This window comes from Cetorhinus maximus, chromosome 1 (assembly GCF_964194155.1).
Source record: "Cetorhinus maximus chromosome 1, sCetMax3.hap1.1, whole genome shotgun sequence".
Classification (NCBI taxonomy): Eukaryota; Metazoa; Chordata; class Chondrichthyes; order Lamniformes; family Cetorhinidae; genus Cetorhinus; species Cetorhinus maximus.
The window spans coordinates 4674248-4697340 of NC_135879.1; the positions used below are offsets into that span (position 1 = coordinate 4674248).

Here is a 23093-nt window from a genome sequence, read left to right on the forward strand (position 1 = left end):
CCTTCACACACACCCCTACTCTTATAAAGATTAAAATGAACGACTTGCGTTGTTATAGCACCATTCATGACTGCAGGGCATCCCAAAGTGCTTTACAGCCAATGAAGTACTTTTGAATTGTAGTCACTGTTGTAATGTAAGAAACACATCCACCAATTTGTGCATAGCAAACTCCCACAGAATTCCATGTGATAATGTCCAGATAATAAGACCATAAGACATAGGAGCAGAAATTAGGCCACTCGGCCCATCGAGTCTGCTCCGTCATTCAGTCATGGCTGATAAGTTTCTCAACCCCATTCTCCCGCCTTCTCCCTGTAATCTAGTTTTTGTGATGCTGATTGAGGGTAAATACTGGCTGGGGCAACGGGGTAACTCCTTTGCTCTTCTTTGAAATAGTGCCCCAAGATCTTATATGCTCACGTGAGAGGGTGGACAGGCCTCTGTTCAATATCTCATCCAAAAGACAGCTCTTCCAACTCTACAGCATGTCCCTCAGTGCTGCAGTGGAGTGTCAGCTTTGATTTTTGTGGTCAAGTCCTGGAGTGGGATTTGAACTCATGATCCTTTGACTCTGAGGCAAGGATGCTACTATCTGAGTCACAGCTAACACTGTACAGAAAAGGTGTCAGCCTTAACTCCGGAAGCGCTGTCGCCTCTCAGGTGGGAGGGTATGGGTTTAAACCCCGCTTCAGAGACTGGGGTGGCAAGATGGATACTGCAGTTAGCCCATGCACCCCTTGGCTCCTGTAATTGCAGCCCTGTTTATCTGATGCACTCTTCCAATCCTGGGCCCTAAACTGTGGACTTCCCTCACTAAACCTCTCTGCTTCTCTCTACCCCTTTAAGATGCTCATTAAAACTCTTCAGCCAAGGTTTTCATCTTATATAGTTCAGTGTCAAATTTTGTCAGATAATCACTCCTGTAAAGAACCTCGGGTAAGGTTGATATAGCAGTGCAAGTTTTTGTTGTTTAACCTTCTGCCGATACTGGGCCCAGTGACATTGATCCATCCCATTTACCTGTGCGATTGCGTTCCTGCTCGATTATGACTCCGATGAGGAGCGTGAATGGCAGGTTCAGTAGCATGGGAACCAGACCACAACACACAAATGGTGCTGTGGTTGGACTGGAATGTCAGATTGCTCTGGTCCGCAGGTGACAGCAAAAATGAGGAACAAAGCACACTAAACCTTGGTTCAGTGAGGAGCACCCTTGGCTTTGAGTCAGGCAGTTCAAGTCTCACTCCAGGGGATTGAGCATGTAATCTAGGCTGACACTCCCAGTACAGTACTGAGGAAGTTGGTGCACTGTGAACAACCTTTAACCTTCCCTGCTCTAAGGAGAATAATCCCAGCTTCACTGGCATTTCCAACTTTTCCATCCAATCCTTGAATCCGGCTGTGGTATTTAATTCTGATTGGATTAAGAATAGGTGAAGTGCTCACTGATAGCATTGTGCCAGCCAATGAGTTGGAGGTGAGGTGGGACCTAACAGCAGGGCTAATGGTGAGCACTCTTTTTAAATCGAGTCACTGTGACCCACTGGAAAACAGAACTCATGACCGAAACTACAGTAATATCTCCTGATAAAAGGGTGATCGCTCCCAGGGAAAAAAAGTACAGAGAGTACAGAGAGTAGAGGTTAGTTGCGCAATATAAATTGTGTATGTAAAATCAATATTGGGCAATAGTGAGTGATTGACAGGAGAAATTACCCAATCATCCTAATTTTGGCTGGGAGTAGATTATCAATATTATTTTCAGGACTAGGGGCAAAGGTGGGGAAGTGGGACTCATTGAGTTGCTGTTGTAGAGAGCCAGCACAGATCCAATTGGCCAAATGGCCTCCTCTTTTGCTGTAACCATTCAGTGAGATCATTCTGAGAGATTATTTGAGATCAGCCATGGCCCGGTGGTTAGCACACTCACCTCTGCATCGCAGGTGTAACAGTAGGGTCTGGTACATGGTTAAAGTGGGACTGAGTACACTACTGCCCACACAGTGATGTAAGAAGGCACATGACCCAGAGTCAGGGTCAGTCTACAGATGGACAGAGATGTGTAGAGACCTAGGATGGAGTCAGCTCCATATCTGTACTCTCTACTGTATGTATGTATATAGTTATGAGTTGTTAATAAAGACTTGCTGTTCATTTACCCAAGACTACGAAGTCCTCTTCAAACAGGATTCCTCAACAAGGTTCTGGGTTCAAGTTTTACTCCAAGGCTTGAGTACAAAAGTCTGATGTTCCCTTGCAGTACTGAGGGATTGATGCGCTGTCTTTCAGATGAGACATTAAACCTCATCGGGTAGATGTAAAAGATCACCTGGCACCATTTTGAAGAAGAAGAGGGGAGCTATTGCCGGCGTCCTGGCCGATTATTTATCCCTCAATCAACAACATGAAAACAGATTATCTGGCCATTACTATATTGCTGTTTGTGGGAGCTTGCTGTGCGCATATTGGCTGCTGTCTTTCCTGCATGACAACAGTGACTATACTTCAAAAAGCACTCCATTGGCTGTAAAGCGCTTTGAGGCATCTGGCAGCCGCGCCAAGCGCTACATAAATGCAAGTCAGTCTTTCTTTTCCTTTTTATGATTCTGTGGTTCTTCCTTTGGTCTGTGTTCTTGTAGCAGTCAAAACATATTGGCCATTTGCCTCAAGCAGTTTGCGGTATGTAGAAAAAGAATGTTTGTGGGATTCACTTGGCCAAGTGTCCAAAGCATTTAAAACAGTGAAGTAGGTGAAAGTTCAAGTTGATTGTGCTGTTGCTGTTTCTTGTTAGAGCGGGGCATCGTACAGCCAGTCCCCGTTAGTTAGATATTTTCTCTCACCTTTCAGCTTGGAATTGCTTGAAGTGCAATTTGATAATGGGGGGTCAACGGTCTCTCTCTTTTAACTAGCGTGATTTAGAGATTGAGCAAGAGACCGGAATGATGGAGAAGAAAATCAGGTGAGTTGGAGTCAAGTCAGGTAGAGAAAGAGAAATTGAGAGAGAAAGAGACTGGACTGAGCGAGAGGAAAAAGACAAAGGAAAAGTCAAATGACTTAAGAATTTTAAGTGTCATTAACAATTTGCAGGAGTGAGGCCCAACGGTTTCAATTATTCTCTCTCTGTGCTGGAGAGATTGAGCATTGCAGGATAGGAAGTCTCATCATTAAAAAGGGTCCTTGAGTCATTAAGTAGATACCCTAACTTTAATTAGTGCTTAATATGCAAATGTAGCCATCTCGTTACAGTCACGAGGAGCTTGAGGGAAAGCCGGAGTGTTCGTGACGCTGACGGAGGAGAGGCATAAGATGTAATTCAGCAACTTGTGGTCATTCACACCTCACTAAATACCTGTTCCTCATTACAAGTGGCTGGGTTGTTTACGTTATTAACAACAATGAGCCCCATTAAACTCACCAGCAAACTCAGTCTCATTATGAAACTTGCTGTGCTGCTGTACTCTATAAGCGAGGTGAAGGTCACAGTGGAGAAGATACTATTTTAACTTGTTTCAGTGGTTTTAAGAGATAAAACTGCTGAAGACATTCCACTGGCAGAACTGATGCACACTTTTGAGACTCTCTGCACAGTGTCTTCTAAAGACTGCTTTCACATTGCACTTCGGGCACAGGTTGCTTGAGCACCAATGTCATGTAGGCCAAGTGTAGCCATTATCAGCAGCCCCAATTTGTATTTATTCAAACATCTGTAGACATAACACAAACATCCCATGGCACTTTGCAAAGATCTGGATAAAACATTGATGCTAAACCAAATAAAGGGCCATGAAGTGGGAGAGGTGGGTTTTAAAGTTTGAAGGGTTTAGAAAGGGAATTTCCAGAACATTTCCAAATCTCCTTGGAGGCTGATGGCTGAAAGTTGGGTGAGGGGGAAATGGGATGATGCACAAGAGATCAAGTCAGAAGATTGAAGAATTAGGGGAGAGGTTGTAACCTTCTCCAGCACTACAACCCTCAGATCTCTGCACTCCTCCAACTTCAGCCTCTTACACACCCAATTTTAATCACTTGATCAGTGATGGCTATGCCTTTAGGTGCCTTGGTCCTAAGCTACGGAATTTCCTCCCTAAACTTCTCCACCTCTCATTCCTCCTTTAAGATGCTCCCTAAACTTGCCTAGTTGGTCACGTGTCTATTATCTCCTTATGTGGCCCTGTAACCATCTGTTACTGTGCTGAACCTCCATCTGGCAAAGGAAGAAGTTGGAACCAGCCTGTCTTCAACATGGGTATATTCACAAAACCAGTATCACATAAGCACAGACTTCTTTTCCCTTCCACATACTGGAAACTGGTTCTTATATCTGTGCCCTAACTTTTCCTCAATTAGTATCAGCTGCACTTAATCACAACTAGAGCACACACTCAATTGTCACAGCATTTGCAACGTTAACAACCATCTGAGCAATGATTGCCTTAAGACAGATGCACTGCTGTTTCAACAACACCGCCTAAATCTGTGACCTCTACCACCTAAGGGCAAAGGCAGGGGGGGTATGGGAACACCACCGCCTCCCCTCCGAGTCACGCACCATCCTGACTTGAAACTGTTTCGCTGTTCCTTCACTGTCACTGGGCCAAAATCCAAGTACTCTCTCCCTAACAGCCCAATGGTGTACCTACATTAGATGGACTTGCAGCAGCTCAAGAAGGTGGCCCACCACCACCTTCAGGGGCAATCAGGGATGGGCAACAAATACTGGCTTTGTCAACAGTACATATATCCCATCAATGAATAAAGAAAGGACACCTGCTTCAGCTGATAGAAACCTGCTTATTGGATCTTCAGTCACGTCAGAGAGGCAGTCATGTTAAATAGCAGCTTTCGAAAATTCCGGCCTTTGTATGCTAACCAGATAGCGCAACCAAACAGAACATTTTGGATGATTGGTACCAATGACTGAGAAGCTTAAAGGAACAAGGATCCTCTCCTGTTTTTATCTTTCTCCCCTTTGCTGGAAAGGAATTTGTCTTTTCCAAGTTTTGAAAGTCAGGGCTGTCCCTTTAGGAAGCACATGTCAGTGGTACTTTGTGTTCACTGCAAACATTCGCTGGCAAAGAGCTGATAATCCAGGGACATGAGCATGGCAGCTATACTTTGAGAGCCAAAAGGCAGCTTGAGGCGGTTTAACATTTACACTGCCATATTGTGTGTGTGAAATTAATCAAATGGCCTTTAATGTGCAGGCCAAGATGCAATAGAACCCTCTAGATTGATGAATCCCCTTGTGTTTTCAGCCTTCAATAGTGAAATTAGCTGAGAGTTTCGGATGATGTCACGTACAATAGAGGATTGTCCTTCTAACAGAGGTTCTGTTGAACAGCCATAAACAATGCTGCAAGCTAGGAATGCAACTGAAGTTTCCCAAAGCAATTTTCTATCACAAACAGGGTTGGAACACTTTGGTCTTATCACAGACAGCCTTGTATGTCCAGCAAATAGAACTGTCCATTTCTCATCATCAACGGCGTCGATTACAAAGGCACAGCTTATAATGTAGTGAGCACGTGAACTATTTTGTGCAATTCAGTGAGTAGATGTGACCCGTTGAGTCTGCGTTGACTGTTTGAAAAAGAACTCCCACTCCCCTGTCCTTTCCCCATATCCATGCAAATTTTCACCTTCAAGTATTTATCCAATCTCCTTCTGAGGGCAACCAGTGAACCTGTATTTGCCACAGGTATCCAACAGCGCATTTCCAAATCCTAACCACTCGCTGTATAAAAATATTTTTCCTCATGTCGTCCCCGGCTCTTTTTGCCAATCACCCAAAGTATGTGCCCGTGAGTTATCGATCCTTCAGCCATCAGAAACGATTTCTCTGGTTGGAATCCTTCCATCTGCGCGAAATGATAGGAATGCAGCCTCTGGGTGAGGTCAGATGAGATCGTCTGCTGCCCTTCCATCGATGGCTGAACAAGCCGATTCTGCAAAGGCAAAGTCTGCCACAAGTGCCACACATGAAGTTGTCCCTTGCCGGTGATGTGGGATGATCTCTAGTGATGCCTTGTTTGCAGGGCTGGCGTCTGCTTTGGACGACATGTAGTCGTAGTGGCGAACTCCTTCCCACTGCTGGTGTTGCCATTTCCATCGATAGTTAGCTAGAGTTTCCCATTTGTCGTGATTGATGTTGAGGGCTTCTGACAGTACGAGAATGCACATGAGTCGAGTGGGTTGGAATCAAATGATGGCAGAAGAAACGGTGGCTGAATAATGGGCCACCTTCAAAGAAACAGCATTGCAGGCAATGTCAAGGTATCTTCATTTGAAAGGGAAATGTAGGACTAATAAATTCAGAGCACCCCAGATGTCGAGACAGATAGAGGTAAAGATGAAAAAGAAGTGCGCATACGACAGATGCCATGTAGAAAGCACAATGGAAAATCAGACTGAATAGAGAAGGATTAGAGGGGAAGTGTAAAAACTAATAAGATACGTAATAACTAATAACTAATAAGCGAGGTGATAGCATGAAAAGAGACTGGCAGCTAATATAAAAGGGAGTTCCAAGGTCTTCTATAAGCATATAAATAATGAAAGGGTGGTAAAAGAAAGAGTAGGGCCTATTCGGGATTAAAAAAAGGGGACTTGCCTATGGGGCAGTGGAAAAAGCAGAGGTATTAAATGAGTACTTTGCATCTGTCTTTACAAAGGAAGAGGATGCTACCCAGGCTGAGGTGAGAGAGGCGGTAACTGGTACACTAGAAGCATTTACAATTGAGAAGGAGGTGGCGTTAGATAAACTATCCTTTACTTAAAATAGATAAGGTACCAGGACCGGATGAGATGCATCCAAGGGTACTGAGGGAAGTAAGAGTGTGTTATGGCACAGCTGATGGTAAATGCTGAGCTGTTCAAATCCCAAAGGGAAACTTGAAACAACTGCCACAACTGTTTTGCAATTTGTATAAATTTCGAGATGTGTGCCTTGAATTCGGTAGTAATAAACACCAAGTCTTATAGGTTCCTTACAAACTAAATTAAAACTTTATTAATATAAGAAATGATTTTAAGTACACATATAGACCTACAAATTACTACTGTGATGACTTCTAAATGCCCTAGTAAATGTAACTCTCAGTTACACTTTCTTTAAGGCAACAGTAAGACGCATAGATTTTAAAAGACTCAGGCAAAGAAACACGATACCCTGAACAATCCAATTCAACTTGAGTTTTATTAACTTCAGTTCTTTGTAGACAGCAGCTTGAGGCTTAGATGCTGGAGGCTTTTTCACACTTGTATTAGATCTTAGAAAGTCTTCCCTTCCACACAGCCTTCTTGAATGCAAATTCCCAATGTTTCACTATGTCTTTGGACTTTACCTCTTTAATAATAAAAAATCTATCAAAGTGCCAATTTTACCAGTAATCTTTGGGGAAAAATAAGCACAGTTTCTGAACTTCTCCTGGCTAGGTGAAACATTTCAACCCTCCTTTGAATTCAAGCTAGTCTGGTTTATTTAAAAATGCAAATATTCCCTTTAGCACCTATGTTTACCTACTTAACATTTCAAACTTAGCTTATCCTCTGTTACATCAAAGCCTTCAGACCAACTGCCTTTAATTCAATTAAGTCGCCCTCTCACACACACAGACTCCACTATTACTCTACAATAAATTCCAATAACATTATGAAATTATTGTATCTTCCTGACAAGTGGAAGTTGCAGAAGCACTAGTGATAATCTTTCAGTCTTCCTTAGACACAGGGGAGGTGCCAGAGGACAGGAGAATTGCCAATGTTACACCCTTGATCAAAAAGGGGTGCAAGGATAAAACCGGCAGCTACAGACCAGTCAGTTTGACTTCAGTGGTAGGGAAACTTCTGGAAACTATAGTTCAGGACAAAATCAATAGTCACTTAGACAAGTGCATGATAGTTAAGGAAAGCCAGTATGGATTCATCAAGGGAAAATTACGTTTAACTAACTTGCTGGAGTTTTTTGGGGAAGTACAGAGAAGGTTGATAATGGCAATGCTGTTAATGTATATGGATTTTCTAAAGGTATTTGATACAGTGCCACGCAAACAGACTTGAACAAAATTCTTGCTTGGATAAGAAATTGGCTGAGTGACAGGAAACAGAGTAGTGATAAATGGTTGCTTTTCAGATTGGAAGAAGGTTTGTAGTGGAATTCCCCAGGGGTTAGTTTTGGGACCCTTGCTCTTCCTGATATATATTAATGACCTAAACTGTGGTGTTCAGGGTATGACTTCAACATTTGCAGATGATATGAAGATTGGAAATGTTGTCAACTGTGATGAGGATAGTTGTGAATTTCATAAGGACATAGACATGTTGGCGGATTGGACAGAGAAGTGGCAGATGAAGTTCAATGCACAGAAGTGTGACATGATTCATTTTGGTAGGAAGAATATGGAGAGACAGTATAAAATAAAGGGAGAAACTCTAAAGAAGGTGCAGGAACAGAGGGACCTCAGAGTATATGTGCATAAGTCATTGAAGATGGCAGGGCATGTTGAGAATTTGGGTGAATTTTTTCACTCAGAGGGTGGCTGGAGTCTGGAAGAAACTTCCTGAGATGGTGGGGGAAGTAGGTTCGTTTGAGGTATTCAAAAGGGAATTGGATTACTATCTGAATAGAAAGAATGTGCGAGGTTACGGGGGCAAGGCAGGGGAGTGGGACTAGGTAGAATGATCTTTCAGAGAGGCAGTGCAGACTCGATGGGCCGAATGGCCTCCTTCTGCACTGTAAAGATTCTGTGATCATTGAATTGGAATTTTGGGTGCGCTGCTGCTCTCTTGGCACAGGCTAACACCCTGTATAGAATATTCTGGGGGATGCAGCCTTCTTCCATCCTGCACACATGCCCAAGCCAGCGAAGTCGTCTTTGCTTGATTAGTGCCCTCATGTTTGCCCCTGAAAAAGACTGCTTCGCTGGTGACTTTGTCTTTCCATGTGATACTGAAGATGTGTCATTGGCTCCTGAGATGGAAGTTATTGAGCCTTTGTTCTTGGTAGGTGCGAGTTGTCCAGTGGTGTGCTGAGGATATAGGCCCTGTAGGTAAGCACTTTAGTTCTGTGGGTCAGGTTGTTGTTTATCCATGCAAGTTTTGTTAGTCAGCCAAAGTTGGTGGCTGCCTTTCCAGTGAGTGTGCTGACCTTTTTTGGCAAGAGACAGAGTCTGTCATTGTGAATCTAAGGTAGCAGAATTTGCACATGATTTGTTAGAATGATAACAGAACTGAGAGGTTATAACTGTCAGGTAAGACTGAACAGGCTGGGGCTCTTTTCTATAGAAAAAGGAAGGCTGAGGGGATGGGGTTGTTGGGGGGGGTGACCTGATAGTGATCCATAAGTTAATAGAGTTTGATAGGATAGACGTAAAGAAGAATTTTCCACTTGAGAAAACCAGAACTAGGGGCCATAAATATCAAAGAGTCACTAATGAGGTAATTAGCGGCTTACCACGAAGGGTTAAAGAGATCTCTGTCCATTAGAGAGAGAGAGAATTGGTTATATAGCTTGAGGGACACCACTCCGCATCAAGCGTGGGGCAAGGCAAGGAGGCAGTCCTCCATGAACTACCGCAGTCGATATGTGGATTGAACCTTTGCTGGTGTCATTCTGTACCACATTCTAGCCATCTATGCAACGGAACTAATACCCCACAGTCACTGATAAACCCATAGGAAATTCAGGAAAAATGTCTTACTCAAAAGAGTGATTAGAATGTGTAACTTGCTACCACGAGGAGTGGTTTAGGTGAATAGCACAGATGAATTCAAGGAGAAGCTAGACCAACACATGAGAGGGAAAGGAATAAAGGGCTGTTCTGTTAGGGTGGGATGAAGTAGGGTGGGAGGAGGCTTCTTTGGAGTATAATCACTTACACAAACCTGTTAGGAGATAGGCCTGTTCTGTCCTTTAAATACTATATAATTCTATATCGCATCTCACTATGTCCAAATGGACAAAGATATGTCCATTTGGATATTCTAAGTAAGGAGTTATTGGGCCTGATTTTAACTCTGTGAGTGAATGTGTTTTGAATGAGTTAAAATCTTGTCCACCATCACATTTGCTTGATTTTAGTATTTCTTAAGAAAAGTGTCTTCAGTTCCAGCTATGACTTGCTAATTTGGCACATCTGGTCATCTGATATTCGAATTGCCAGAGCCTTCTTGGCCTCGATGCAGTCTATATGATTGGCTGAACAATGTTTTTCTAACCTCACCGGGCTGATTTCCATAATAATGAAAGCAAAATACTGTGGATGCTGGCGATCGGAAATAAAACAGAAAGTGCTGGAAAAACCCAGCAGGCCTGGCAGCATCTGTGGAGAGAGGAACAGAGTTAACGTTTTGAGTCCAATATGACTCTTCAGAACTTGATTCCAAAGCTGATTTCCATGCCTGAGTGTGAGAGAAATGTGTTGTTGTATGTAATGCATCTGTCAAAACAGATTGCTGAGAAGCCATACAGAATCCCAAATGCCTAGTTTCTGCAGTGGAAAATTCAAAGCGCTGATCCCCTAGTGTTGGTGTAAAGCAAATATTGCCTTTTATAGATGTTTCATCATTTGTTGTAGTCTGACGATATCAGTATGGTCAAAAGAAATGTGTTTGGTTATTGGAGTGAATTTTGATGTAAAGATTAGTTCATTGTGCAGTGTAATGAATGAGCTACTCCTTCATGTGACTGACCCATCTATGTTATAAACTGAGAGTAGGTATTGACAAGAGTATGACATATACACACTCTCTTCTGTCAAGCTCCATCAGCTTGTTTCAATAGCTCTCACCACTTAGTACAAAGCTTTTGGGAAGCCAAGGTTAATCACTTCGGTTCTTCACGAATTATAAGGCTTATATCAGAACTAGGAAGCAGCTTTATAGAATGAACAGCATTGAGGGTAAATAGTTAGTGGGGGGAAGATTTTAATTGGTTCGGTGAGTGGGAGGGGAAAAACAGACTAATTTAATGGGCGTGCAGAAGATATGGGTGGTGTGCATATGGCCAATAGAAATAAAACAAGTGTGTTACAAACACAAATTCAGCTTAAAGGGTACGATGCAGTCACTATGCAGACATAAACATAAGGAATAGGAGCAGAAGTAGGTCATACGACCCTTCAATTTGTCCGCCATTCAATAAAATCATGGCTACCCTGTCAACTCAACGTTCCAATCCTATCCCCATATCCCTCAATTCACTTCACAACTGAGCATGCACAGCTCCCTGGAGTAGAGAATTTCAAAGATTTACAGCCCCCTGAGTGAAGAAATTCTCCTCATCTGAGTCTCAAATGACCCATCCCTTATCCTGAAGCACCCCCTCATTTCCCCACCCCCACCCCAACCCCATGTTCTAGACTCCCCAGCCAGGAGAAACATCCTCTCCACATCTATCCTGCCAAGCCCTCTTTAAGGTTTTATATGTTTCAATGGTGTCACCTCTTATTCTTCTAAATTTCAGACGAAATAGGCCCCGTTCTACTCAGATAAGACTATAATGATTAATCAAGGAGATTAAAATGTAGCTGTTTACAAAGCAGAAAAAGAGGACAAATAGCCAGCGGTACAAGCTAATCTAAAATATGTCAAAGGGAAGAACTTAGTAGATTTAATACAAGTTGTAAAAAAAAAAAATGGGAATAGAGAAATTAATAATTAATAAGGGCATAAGGCAGGCAAATTTTCAGGACCTGATGGTTTCCATCCTGGGGTATTAACATAAATAGGTGTAAAAGTTGCAGATTGATCATCATAATTTTATAAAGATCAGGAATTGTGATGTTGAATTGCAAACCTCACACTGTTATTTAAGGAAGGAGGGAAATACAAAGCAACTTCACATCAGCTGTAGGAATTTATTGGAATCTATCATCAGAGTGACCGAGTACTAGAACAAGCAGCAACTTGGATTTATGATGGGTGCGTCATATCTGAGTCACCTAATTGAATTCTTTTGAGATCATATTATGATGCCTATGAGTGTTGTCTATGTGGACTTTGACTTCCAGAAGATATTTGTTGATGTTCCACACAAGAGTTTATAAACAAAAATGAGATTGGATGACAGGATTGGAGGTAACCTTATGACATGTGTTGGTAATTGGTTGGGAGGTAGGAGACAGAAGGAGGGATAAAGAGAGTGTACTTCAATTGGTGGGATGTGAGCAGTGGTGTTCCCCAGAAATTTATAATGGGGCCTCAACATTTCACCATGGTTTGAATGAAGAGAAAAAGAGAGGTTGTCTATCCAAGTTTTCAGATAGCAGCATGAAGGTACTATAAACTGTACAGGTGGGAGGAGAAAGTTACAAAAGGACATTGGCTGGCATTTGCCTGGAGCAAGGGATCCAAACTTAGTTTTCATGTGCAATGTAAATGCATATCTTGGAGAGAGGGGGCACTTAACATATAAAATAATGAAAACTTCTACATCAGTACTCACCTCATTATGAGCTGTAGTTTTGCCGCTGGGAACTTGTGATTTGTCTTTTAGAATTAATTAATTTAATGAGTCTGCTTCCACCACCCTTTCGGGCAGCACATTCCAGATCACAACAACTTGCTGCATCTCTTCATCTCCCTCATTGTTCTTTTGCCAATTATCTTGAATCTGTGTCCTCGGATTACTGACACTCCTGCCAGTAGTAGGAGTTTCCCCTTATCTGCTCTATTAAAATCATTTATAATTTTGAGCACCTCTACTAAATCTCTCCTTAACCTTCTCTGCAATAGGAGGTTTTCTGCTGTCTCCATGTAACTTAACTCCCTCATTCCTGGTACTATTCTTCTCAACGTCATCCCCAAGGTCTTGGCTTAATAGAGGAGGCCAACCGAATCCCCTCATCAGGTAATTAAATTTAAGGTTTCCCCATTTAAACTTGGGAAGAATACATTGGAATGGGAATATAGAAACAGAAGTGGAAAATGCATATAGGAACAGAAGGAACAGCCTTTCAAGCCTGTTCATTTACGTGGTGTAATTAGATCTCACATACACTCTGTTTTTACTTTGAGTTATCTACGTAGATGACTTAATCACGTTTCCAGTACATATTTCAATTTTAAAAATGAGATATTATTGTGAAAAGAAAACATGTCACCAGCCTGGCTCCAGCTGGTCTAGAATTAAAGTTGAACATTGGATCTGTATGAGCAGCCAGAACTACCAGGGACTGGAAAAGGAACCCAGAGTCTAGAGGGAAATAATCTATTTAAAACATTTAATTTCATCTTAGATAGGCTGTGCAAAACCCAAGTCCTGGCTTCCAAGAAAATTCTTCCTGATAATCGAGAGTCCAGTTTACTTACAATTGTGTTCAAAGTAAGAAAAACAAGAAAGTTAAAAGACTAGGGGGCAGACCCCACACCCCCCTGAAGTTTGGATTGAGAACTGCAATAAATTGGCTCCAGTCTCCACTTGCACGCTGTTTCCTCACTAGTCCTTGGAGTATTGAATCTTTTTGGCAGGATCATGGCGCGATGTGTTTTCGGCGTTAACATATGTCTTAGTGATCTGTTGATTGCTAACATTGCAAAAAGTTTTTTAAAAAGAAACAACCAAAGGAAATTGATCCTTGGTAACACAAAAGCAAAACACCACGGATGCTGGAAGTCAGAAATAAAAACCGAAAATGCTGGAAATACACTGACCAGGCAGCATCTGCGGAGAGAGAGATATGATATAAGAATTATGCCATTTGGTGTCAAGGTGAGCTATGGCGATCAGAACAATCCAACATTTTAATCCTTAGTTTTATGGAGCTGGCCTCAACCAGTGAAGTGCTGGAATGTACAAAGTGCTATAACTGGGCTGGGGATCATTTGAAAAAGTATCAGCCTACCAGCCTGGAAAGTTCGCAATGTGGATATAAGGCAAGAACTCATCAGTGATGCTCCCTCCACTGTTTCTGACTCTTAAGCCCCGATTTTAACCTTTTATAGATGCTTTTATAGGCAGGAGATGTGTGCAGTACTTAAGATTTTCAATATTTTATAACTACAGATGAATGGCAGAAAAATGATTAAATAATTACATTTCCACTAACAATGTTTAAACAGTAAAATTCACAAAAGAGGAAAGAAAAATATTGCTGATGCTGCAATTGGAGATGGAAAACTCTGGAGGCATTCAATGGAAGATGCTGCCTGATTGCCTGCAAGACTTTCTGTTCATTAGTTTGCTGCTTTAAATTATCCACTTTACTTCTGCTCTAAAATGGTGCAATAGTTTTTTTTTCTTTGATACTGAATGAATTTCAATCTAGCACTGTCAAGTCTATGAAATCCTGTTCAGCTGCCAGTATCAGCTGATACAACGTGCCAGTCTCAAATATGGACACCCCAATTAATCACGGCTGTGAGAGTCAGTAAACATGGCGGAGAAACGTTAGGAACTGCACAAGTGCCACTTTGGCAGCAAGCGCACCCTTAAGCAAGTGCAGAGGCAGAGAAATGGGATGAGGAGGAAAGGACACAAGGAAGTCTATGATAGGGTGGATGGTAGGAGAGGTTAAATGAGAAAGAGAGGGTTGATGCAAGGTAAAGAGATCAGAATGGGGCAAGTAAGATGGGGCAAAAGATGCGCAATAACTTTGTTGATGCAAACAAAACATTAGTTGTGGTGGCTTATTCTATGCTGTGACCCTTAAGGAGCTGGTGAGTGGATCTGGAGGGATAGGGTTGCATGAAACGCCATCAGCCATCTGTAATTGCTGGTTCTTCGCATACAATTTTAACATCTTGGAAAGTTACTTGAGTTTGAAGGTGTACGTCTCAGCCAGGTCCTATCTGTATCACAGAAGAGTGATGGATTCATTTTTTTGATGTTCATTTGGAGCCTCAACTTGTGATTAGTGAACTCAGTCTGGAGGAGAAAAACAAAGCTGAAAACTTCTAGCTTTTCTGATTCGGTGCCTCGTCCATCAGCTCACCAAGACCCCAAGAAATATGTTCCGACAACAACAACTTGCTTTGTGTAGCATCCCAAGTGCTTCATAGAAGTGTTATCAGACAAAATTTAACACTGGCCCACGTAGAAAGGTTCATGAGTTTACATTTGCAATCTTCTCCCAGATATCTGACAATTATCTGTTAGCCTTTAATTTGTCTAAGTAGTATTTTTTAAAAACAATTTATGCTTTTATTGAGGCAAGTTCAAGGCAATCAAACATTTTCCCTTGGGGCTCCCAGCTCCTTTTCTATGCCCTAACCTCAGAAGAGTGTCCCTCCCAAACTAGCTCATCTGCTGCTGAAACCTTCAACTATTCCCCTGTTACCTCTAGTCCCAGCTATTCCAGCGCTCTCCTGGCTGGCCTCCCACATTCTATCCTCCTCAAACTTGAGGTCATCCAAAACTCTGCTACCTGGATCCCAAATCGCACCAAGTCCTTCAGCGCAACCCTCATCTAATTCCAGATTCCTACGCATCCTAGATGTCAATCACTCCACCATTGGCAGTCATGCCTTCAGCCACCTAGGTCTTAAGCTCTGGAGCATCTCCTGTTCATTCACCGTCCCCCCCCCCCCACTCCTCCCCCCATCTCAAAAACTCTGCCTCTCTGTCCTCCTTTAAGACACTCCTTAAAATATATCTCTTTGACCAAGTTCTTCGATATCTCCTTATGTGGCTTGATATCAAATTTTGTTTGATAAATGCTCCTATGAAGTCCCCTTGGTATGTCTTACTAGGGCCAAAGGTGCTGTATAAATACAAATTGATGTAACGTGACAATTTTCCCATTCCCCACACCAAGCATGCTAAGGCGTGTCTTAAGTAAAGATGCCACGTCAGCATTAAAATGGGGGTAGTTTTGAGCCTTGGAAGATTTTGCATGGCTGAAACTCAATTCACACTGCGGGCAGTAGAGATGAACTTTTGTCCCACTAATCTGATTTTGGGTTTCAACTCTGGTCTTGGAGAATGATAGGTCATAATCTGGCCCGTTTAGCCATCTCTATAATCCAATAACAGCTGCCTTGCATGAATCAGAATCTCGAAAATAGAGTCTGAGGAGGTTGGAAAATAGGGAGTGAGAGGGACAGAGTTAAAATAATTAAGCAGGCAGAATAAGGCTCACATTCGAGTTTAGTCACTCGTCAGCTCCCAAACCCGTCCTCTTAACTTTAATGGGCGCTTCAATGTTATACTAAGGCCAAAAGACCCACTCTGCAGATTTTAAAGAATTTGTGGAATTTTATGACCAGCACTACACTGAACAATTCACATGTGTTTGGCTCTAGAATGCTTTATGCTTCTGCATTGAATTTTCAGTTTCTTAGGTCACAAACTGTCTGTCTAGAGGTGCACCTTGTTCTCATGTAGCTGCTGCCAACACTTTTTAAGAAGAAGAGACCTCTGACTTTCTTAAAAAAACTTGAGTGTAATTGCTGCCTTCAGGTACTGCCCCAAGCTGATCTTGCGTGACTGCAGCCCCTACAACATGGCAGCACGTGAATGTTTACTGGAAAAGTTGCAATGTGCTAACAACATTCTCTATTGTCTCCAACTGTTGGAACAATCCAATTTCAGAATGTTTTGTTTATATTTAAAAAAAAAACAAGTCCTCCTTCATCCTATTGGCCCCTGGACATTTCCTCTGTCAAAATCCTATCAGTCCTTTGGGAATTAACCCTTAGAATTCTGAACTTGACTTCATATCAAAATCGTACTTCATTGGCTGTACATTGCTTTGGCATGTCCTGACATTTTGCAAAGCACAATATAAATGTAAGTTCTTTCTTTTACTCATTTGCAGAAACTGGCTGTCTCATTAGTGCAGTGACTGACATTTTTAAAAAATATTCAGCTGCTGGCATTTTTGGAAGTTTTAAGAAGTGAAGTAATTCAATTTTAAGTGCTGTACATTTTACCATCTGAAAATGCATTGGTTCATTATGTCTCTGTTGCAGCTGGTCCTGGATCAGCTGAAATGACAGATGGGGCGTTGATCTGTCACGATCTCATGTGCAGCCTTTGAGAAGTGGTCAGGATGCCAGTGAGTAGAAGGATACAGCTGCAGTCTGCCAATCCAATCTGCACCTGAAAGCGCCACTCTCCGCAGGGCAGCCTGGCTTTTAACACTTCTTCTGTTTTTAATTAAACTGATTTCAGTTGACAGGTGCTGACAGATTCACTGAAAACCATCAGTTAGACCGCCATCGGTTAAGGGAAGGTAGCTTCTTAAAGGACTTCAGATGTGGCTATGCTAATGCTTTGTAAAGTTAACTTTGACATTGTGACAGAGTTTTCGATTTAACTGGTTTAAATGTCTCCAAAATGTAACTTGATGGAGGTTTATGGATAACTTTCTAAATGTGCATGTGCTGCTGACTTGACTTTTGTTGTAGTTCACGTACTAACCCTTGTTGGCGTTCAGATGGCTGAGATAGCACTGTGTCTATATCTCTGTGCGAAATTGTACTGTGCCTCTGTGTGTGTGTGTGTGTGTGTGTGTGTGTGTGTGTGTGTCTATCTCTGTGTCTCTGTCTGTGTGTACACATGCAAAAATATTGCACACCAGTGGACAAGGTAGTATTACTGTGAATGTACGAGACAGCGTTGCTGTGTGTGTGTATACATGTGCACAAAATGGTCAAGATATATACATATATGAGTCATATGAAAACGCCCCTGTTCTTCGAATAGTGCCATGGGACCCTTTAAATCCACCTGAGAGGGTAGATGTCTCACTTTAACATCTCATCCGAAAGACAGCACCACTTACTTCAGTGCTCCACTGAGAGTGTCTGCCTGCTTTTTGCGCTCCAGTCTCTGGAGTGTCTGTCTGTGTGCACTAATCCCTTGTTCATTCATATTGCAGATTTATGTCTGTTTGTTCCTTGTCAAGTGTTGTAGTTCTTGATGCTCTAGCATAAGTGAGGTGATTTGCGAATAGCAGTGCCAAAACTGAAAAGATTGTGACAGCGGGGTTACTTAAAAGTTGTAATCCCAACTCCCATCTCTGTCCTTGTCAGGGACATTACTTATATAGTTTACTGCTGAATGGTTGTTTGTTTTTAATATGCTCAATCTTTAATGTTTCAGTTGCTAAAAAGTCAAATTTTGTACAGAGAAAGTCAAACTGTAGAAACTGAAACCAGCTGGAGTGTTTTCCAGCTCTGTACAGTGCTCTCAGAACGTATTGCACCATATCCACTTGTAAAGTTACAGACTGAATCTTGAACTCTCATCACAAACTGACTTATACTTCACTTATATTATGCATTTCCTATGTAAAGTCTTTAAGCATCGTAATCATTTTGAGTGTTGCACTCAATCTACTGTACACAAAATAGCGATGGTCACCTGTTGACATTATGTATATCAGGTTGAGGTGCCCATGTTGTCATTTGTGTAGCACCTCATAGAGTATTCGGAATGAGTGCATTTGGCCCGTGCTGGCCCCTATGAGAGAGCTGTCCGAATAGTTCCACTGCTCTTTCAAAGCCGGCAGTGGCACGATGGGCTGAATGGCATCCTTCTGTGCTGAAAGATTCTCTGATTTCATGAACTGTTTGCCCAAATAATTATTCAAGACTAAAGCTTGCTTCACCTTAGTAAATTAAACCTCTGTAAAATGTGATAAGTAACAGTGTGGGACAGTGAGAGGAATTATCTTGGAAGAACAGACCTTTCTTACTGTGAGTAATAGAAAGAAACCCATTACCTAACTCTCCCGAACTGTACAAAGTCAACACAGCTCAGGTCTCATTAGAAAAATTCGTCAAAAAAATTGGGTTAAAGCAAAGAACACTAGCAGTGTACAGGTAAAAGCGCCTCATGTTAGATAACAGTAATGCAGCTGTTGTAATAATAGCCATTATATTTGATTTTTATTGGTTTGATCTGTTTGTTTCTTAAGAAAAATACTTGAAAGACTTGAATTTAGATCAAGCTTTTCATGATCTCCACATATCTCAAAGTGCTTTACAGCCAATGAAGTACTGTTTTGAAGTGTGGTCTTTTTAAAAAATTCATTCATGAAACGAGGCCGTTGCTGGCTAGGCCAGCATTTATTGCTCATCGCTAATTGCCCTCGAGAAGGTGGTGGTGAGCTGCCTTCTTGAACTGCTACAGTCCATGTGGTGTAGGTACACCCACAGTGTTGTTAGGGAGAGAGTTCCAGGATTTTGACCCAGAAACACTGAAGGTCAAGACAAGTCAGGATGGTGAATAGCTTGGAGGGGAACTTCCAGGTGGTGGTGTTCCCCATATGTCCTTGCCCTTCTAGATGGTAGTGGTCATGGGTTTGGAAGATGCTGTCTAAGGCGCCTTGGTGAATTCCTGCAGTGCATCTTGTAGATGGTACACACTGCTGCTACTGTGCATCAGTGGTAGAGGGAGTGAATGTTTGTAGATGTGGTGCAAATCAAGCAGGCTGCTTTATCCTAGACCGTGTCAAGCTTCTTGCATGTTGTTGGAGGTGCACTCATCCAGGCAAGAGGGGAGTATTCCATCACACTCCTGACTTGTGCCCTGTAGATGGTAGACAGGCTTTGGGCAGTCAGGAGGTGAGTTTCTCGCTGCAGGATTCCTAGCCTTTGACCTACTCTTGTAGCCACAGTATTTATGTGGCTGTTCCAGTTCAGTTTCTGATCAATAGCAATCCCCAGTATGATGACAGTGGGGAATTCAGTGATGGTAATGCCATTGACTGCCAAGAGGCGAAGGTTAGATTCTGTCTTGTTGCAATGAAGGAAATGTGGCAGCCAATTTTCATTCCGCAAATTCTCCAAAGAGCAATGTGATAGTGACCAGATAATCTGTCTTTTTTGATTGGATACTGTGGAGAAAACCCTCTTTTCTTCTTCAAAATAGTGCCATAGGATCTTTTACACCCAGCCAAGCAGGGAGATGGGGCCTCAGTTTAACGTCTCATCTGAAAGACGGCACCTGCGGACAGTTCTTCCTCAGTACTGCGCTGAAGTGTCAGCCTTGATTTTTGTGCTCAAGTCTGGGGTGGGACTTGAACCTGGAAACTTGTGATTCAGAGGCGAGAGTGCTACCAACTGAACCAACTGACACTAATTAATAAAGGACAATGGGAGGAAGATGCATGCAGGTTTAACAGATGGGGTGTAAGGCTGGAAACTGATTTTTAAAAAAGTTTTAATGAATAAACATGATGAGAGGCAAGGAACTGGGCCATCCATTTCAGCCGAGAGAGTAAGACTACATCCTGATCTTACAGAGCCTTCTGCATGTCTAACCATTGGATCCACTAACCTAAATTAGCTCCTGGTTTGGTAATGCCTCGATATAAAAATTCACACCCTTGTTTTCAAATTCCTCCATAGCCTTGCCCTCCCCCCCCCTTCACTGCAAGTCTCCTCTAGTTGTTCAAACCCCTGAGATCTTTGTGCTGCTTCAATTCTGGCCTCTTGCACATCCCTGATTTTAAACATTCCACCATTGGCGGTAGAGCTTTCAATTGTTCCTTCTCTGTCATTGGGTCAAAATCCTGGAACATCTTTCCTAACAGCGCTGTGGGTATTCTTACAACACATGGCGTGCAGTGGTTCAAGAAGGCAGCTCACCAAGGGCAATTAGGGATGGGCAATAAATGCTGGCCAAGCCAGCGATGCCCACATCCTATGAACGAGTATAAAAAAAACAGCCCTAATCACGAATTCCTTCCCAAGACTTCTCTCTCTCCTGTCTATCTCTACCTTTAAAATGCTTCTTAAAGCCTACCACTTAGACCAAGCTTTTGGTCACCTGTCTGAATGTTTGTTTCTTTATGAGACTCGGTGTCAGATTTTGCCTGATAATGCCTATTAAGCACCTCACGATGTATTACTATATTAAAGATGCTGTATAAAACAAAATATGTTGGACAAGATTAGTCAGGGCTGACTCTGTATTAGTCAGATTAGGTTGGCCTGTGTGCTGCTTCCATTGTAGTGTCTGCCAACTCTACTGTTCTGACTCATATGTGAAGACATTTGTCAGAAATCATGGAATCACACAGCCTAGCTCTAATTGCCATCTTGTTTTGGAGTAATCCCCTAGTCCCACCAGAGGAAATTGTTTCTCTCTATCTACCCTATCAACTAGGGCCTTGGCCAATGCCTGGGCTGGAGAGTTTTAGTTATGAGGGGAGATTGGATAGACTGGGGTTATTTTCCTTGGAGCAGGGGAGATTGAGAGGGGACATGATTGAGGTGTATAAAATTATGAGGGGCATAGATAGGATAGTCAGGAAGGAACTTTTCCCCTTGGGGGAGGGATCAATAACCAGGGGGGCATAGATTAAAGGTAAGGGGCGGGAGGTTTAGAGGGGGATGTGAGGAAGAATTTTTTCACCCAGAGGGTGGTGGGGATCTGGAACTCACTGCCTGAAAGGGTGGTAGAGGTAGAAATCCTCATAACATTAAGAAGCATTTGGATGTGCACTTGCGATGCCATGGCATACAAGGCTATGGGCCTAGTGCTGGAAAATAGGATTAGAATAGTTAGGTACTTGTTTGACCGGCGCAGACTCGATGGGCCGAAGGGCCTTTTTCTGTGCTGTAGACCTCTGTGACTCTAAATACTTTAATTATTTTAACCTGAATTACCAACGCACAGTAGCAGCAGTGTGTACCATCTACAAGATGTACTGCAGGAATTCACCAAGGCTCCTTAGACAGTACCTTCCAAACCCATGACCACTACCACCTAGAAGGACAAAGGCAGCAGATACATAGGAACACATCACCTGGAAGTTCCCCTCCAAGTCACTCACCATCCTGACTTGGGAATATATCGCCATTCCTTCACTGTTGCTGGGTCAAAATCCTGGAACTCCCTTCCTGACGGCACTGTGGGTGCACCTACACCACATGGACTGCAGCAGTTCAAGAAGGTAGCTCTCTACCACCTTCTCAAGGGCAACTGGGGATGGGCCATAAATGCTGGCCCAGCCAGTGAAGCCCACATCCTGTGAATGAATTTTTTAAAAATAAGATCACTCCTTAATCTTCTATGCTGGAGAGACCATAACCTAGTCTATGCAGCCTGTCTTTATGATTTAATCCTTTTAACTTTTTAGTTTTTGTCTCTGATTGCACACAGGTTAATTGGTTTTGTTTACAGAATTGCCTGTCCTAGTGCTTTACTCCATTAGAGGTAGCCATGCATAGTAAATGGGTTTTCAGTATTGTGTTACCATTGTGCCAGGCTGGGGCTCTTCCCTTGAGAAGAGAGAAGGCGGCTGAAGGGTGATCTGATAGAGGTCTTTAAAATTATGAAATCGTTTGATGGGGTAGACATAGGGAAGATGTTTCTATTTGTGCAGGAGGTGGGGGTGAAATTAGGGGGCATAAATATACGATACTCACTAATAAACCTATTAGAGAATTCAGGAGAATTTTCTTTCCCAGACAGTGGTGAGAATGTGGAACTTGCTATCACAGGGAGTGATTGAAACAAATAACATTGGTATTTAATGCATTAAAGAGGAGCCTGGACAAACAAATACGAAGAACGGAGTGGAAGGATATATTGATAGGGTGAGAGGAGACTTGTGTGGAACGTAAATACCAACATGGACCAGTTGGGTCGAATAGCCTGTTTCTGTACTATGGAATTTGATGCAACAAAAACATTTTGTAGTATGAAAATCCTTTTACTTTGCTTTAGAACTGCGAAATATTCCATTTTATCATGGAGAAATTCTAAGGCAAATAAAAGACGCTTCCATGGTAACTTGACCTCAATGTAGTTTCTTTCAGGCAACTAAAACTGTGAAAATTGCAACTAAATTTAATCTCCAAATCTTGCAATTTATCATGGACACCTTTCTTTCAGTATTTCTTTCACTTCTTGTCACTTGTCTTTTATTGAGATAGCACTGAAGGAGGCCGTTTAGCCCATCGGCCCATTGCTCCTGTGCTGGCTGTTTGAAAGAGCCATCCAATTATTCGCACTCCCCTCTACTCGTTCCTAATATCCCTGAAATGAGTGTCCTTTCGAATATTTATTCAATTTCTTTTTGAAGGTTATTGTTGAATTGGCTTCAGCTGTCCTTTCAGGCAGAACATTCCGGATCATCATAACTTTTTTTAAACACAGCGAGTTATTTTCATCTCTCCTCCTTATCTTGCCTTAA

At 42.3% G+C, this 23093-nt stretch overlaps 1 protein-coding gene across 1 annotated transcript in view; it reads left to right on the forward strand.

The window, feature by feature from the left end:
- LOC144698006 (tetraspanin-5) overlaps window positions 1–23093 on the forward strand; it is a 92870-nt gene that overhangs the window by 33044 nt on the left and 36733 nt on the right. The window lies entirely within an intron of this gene.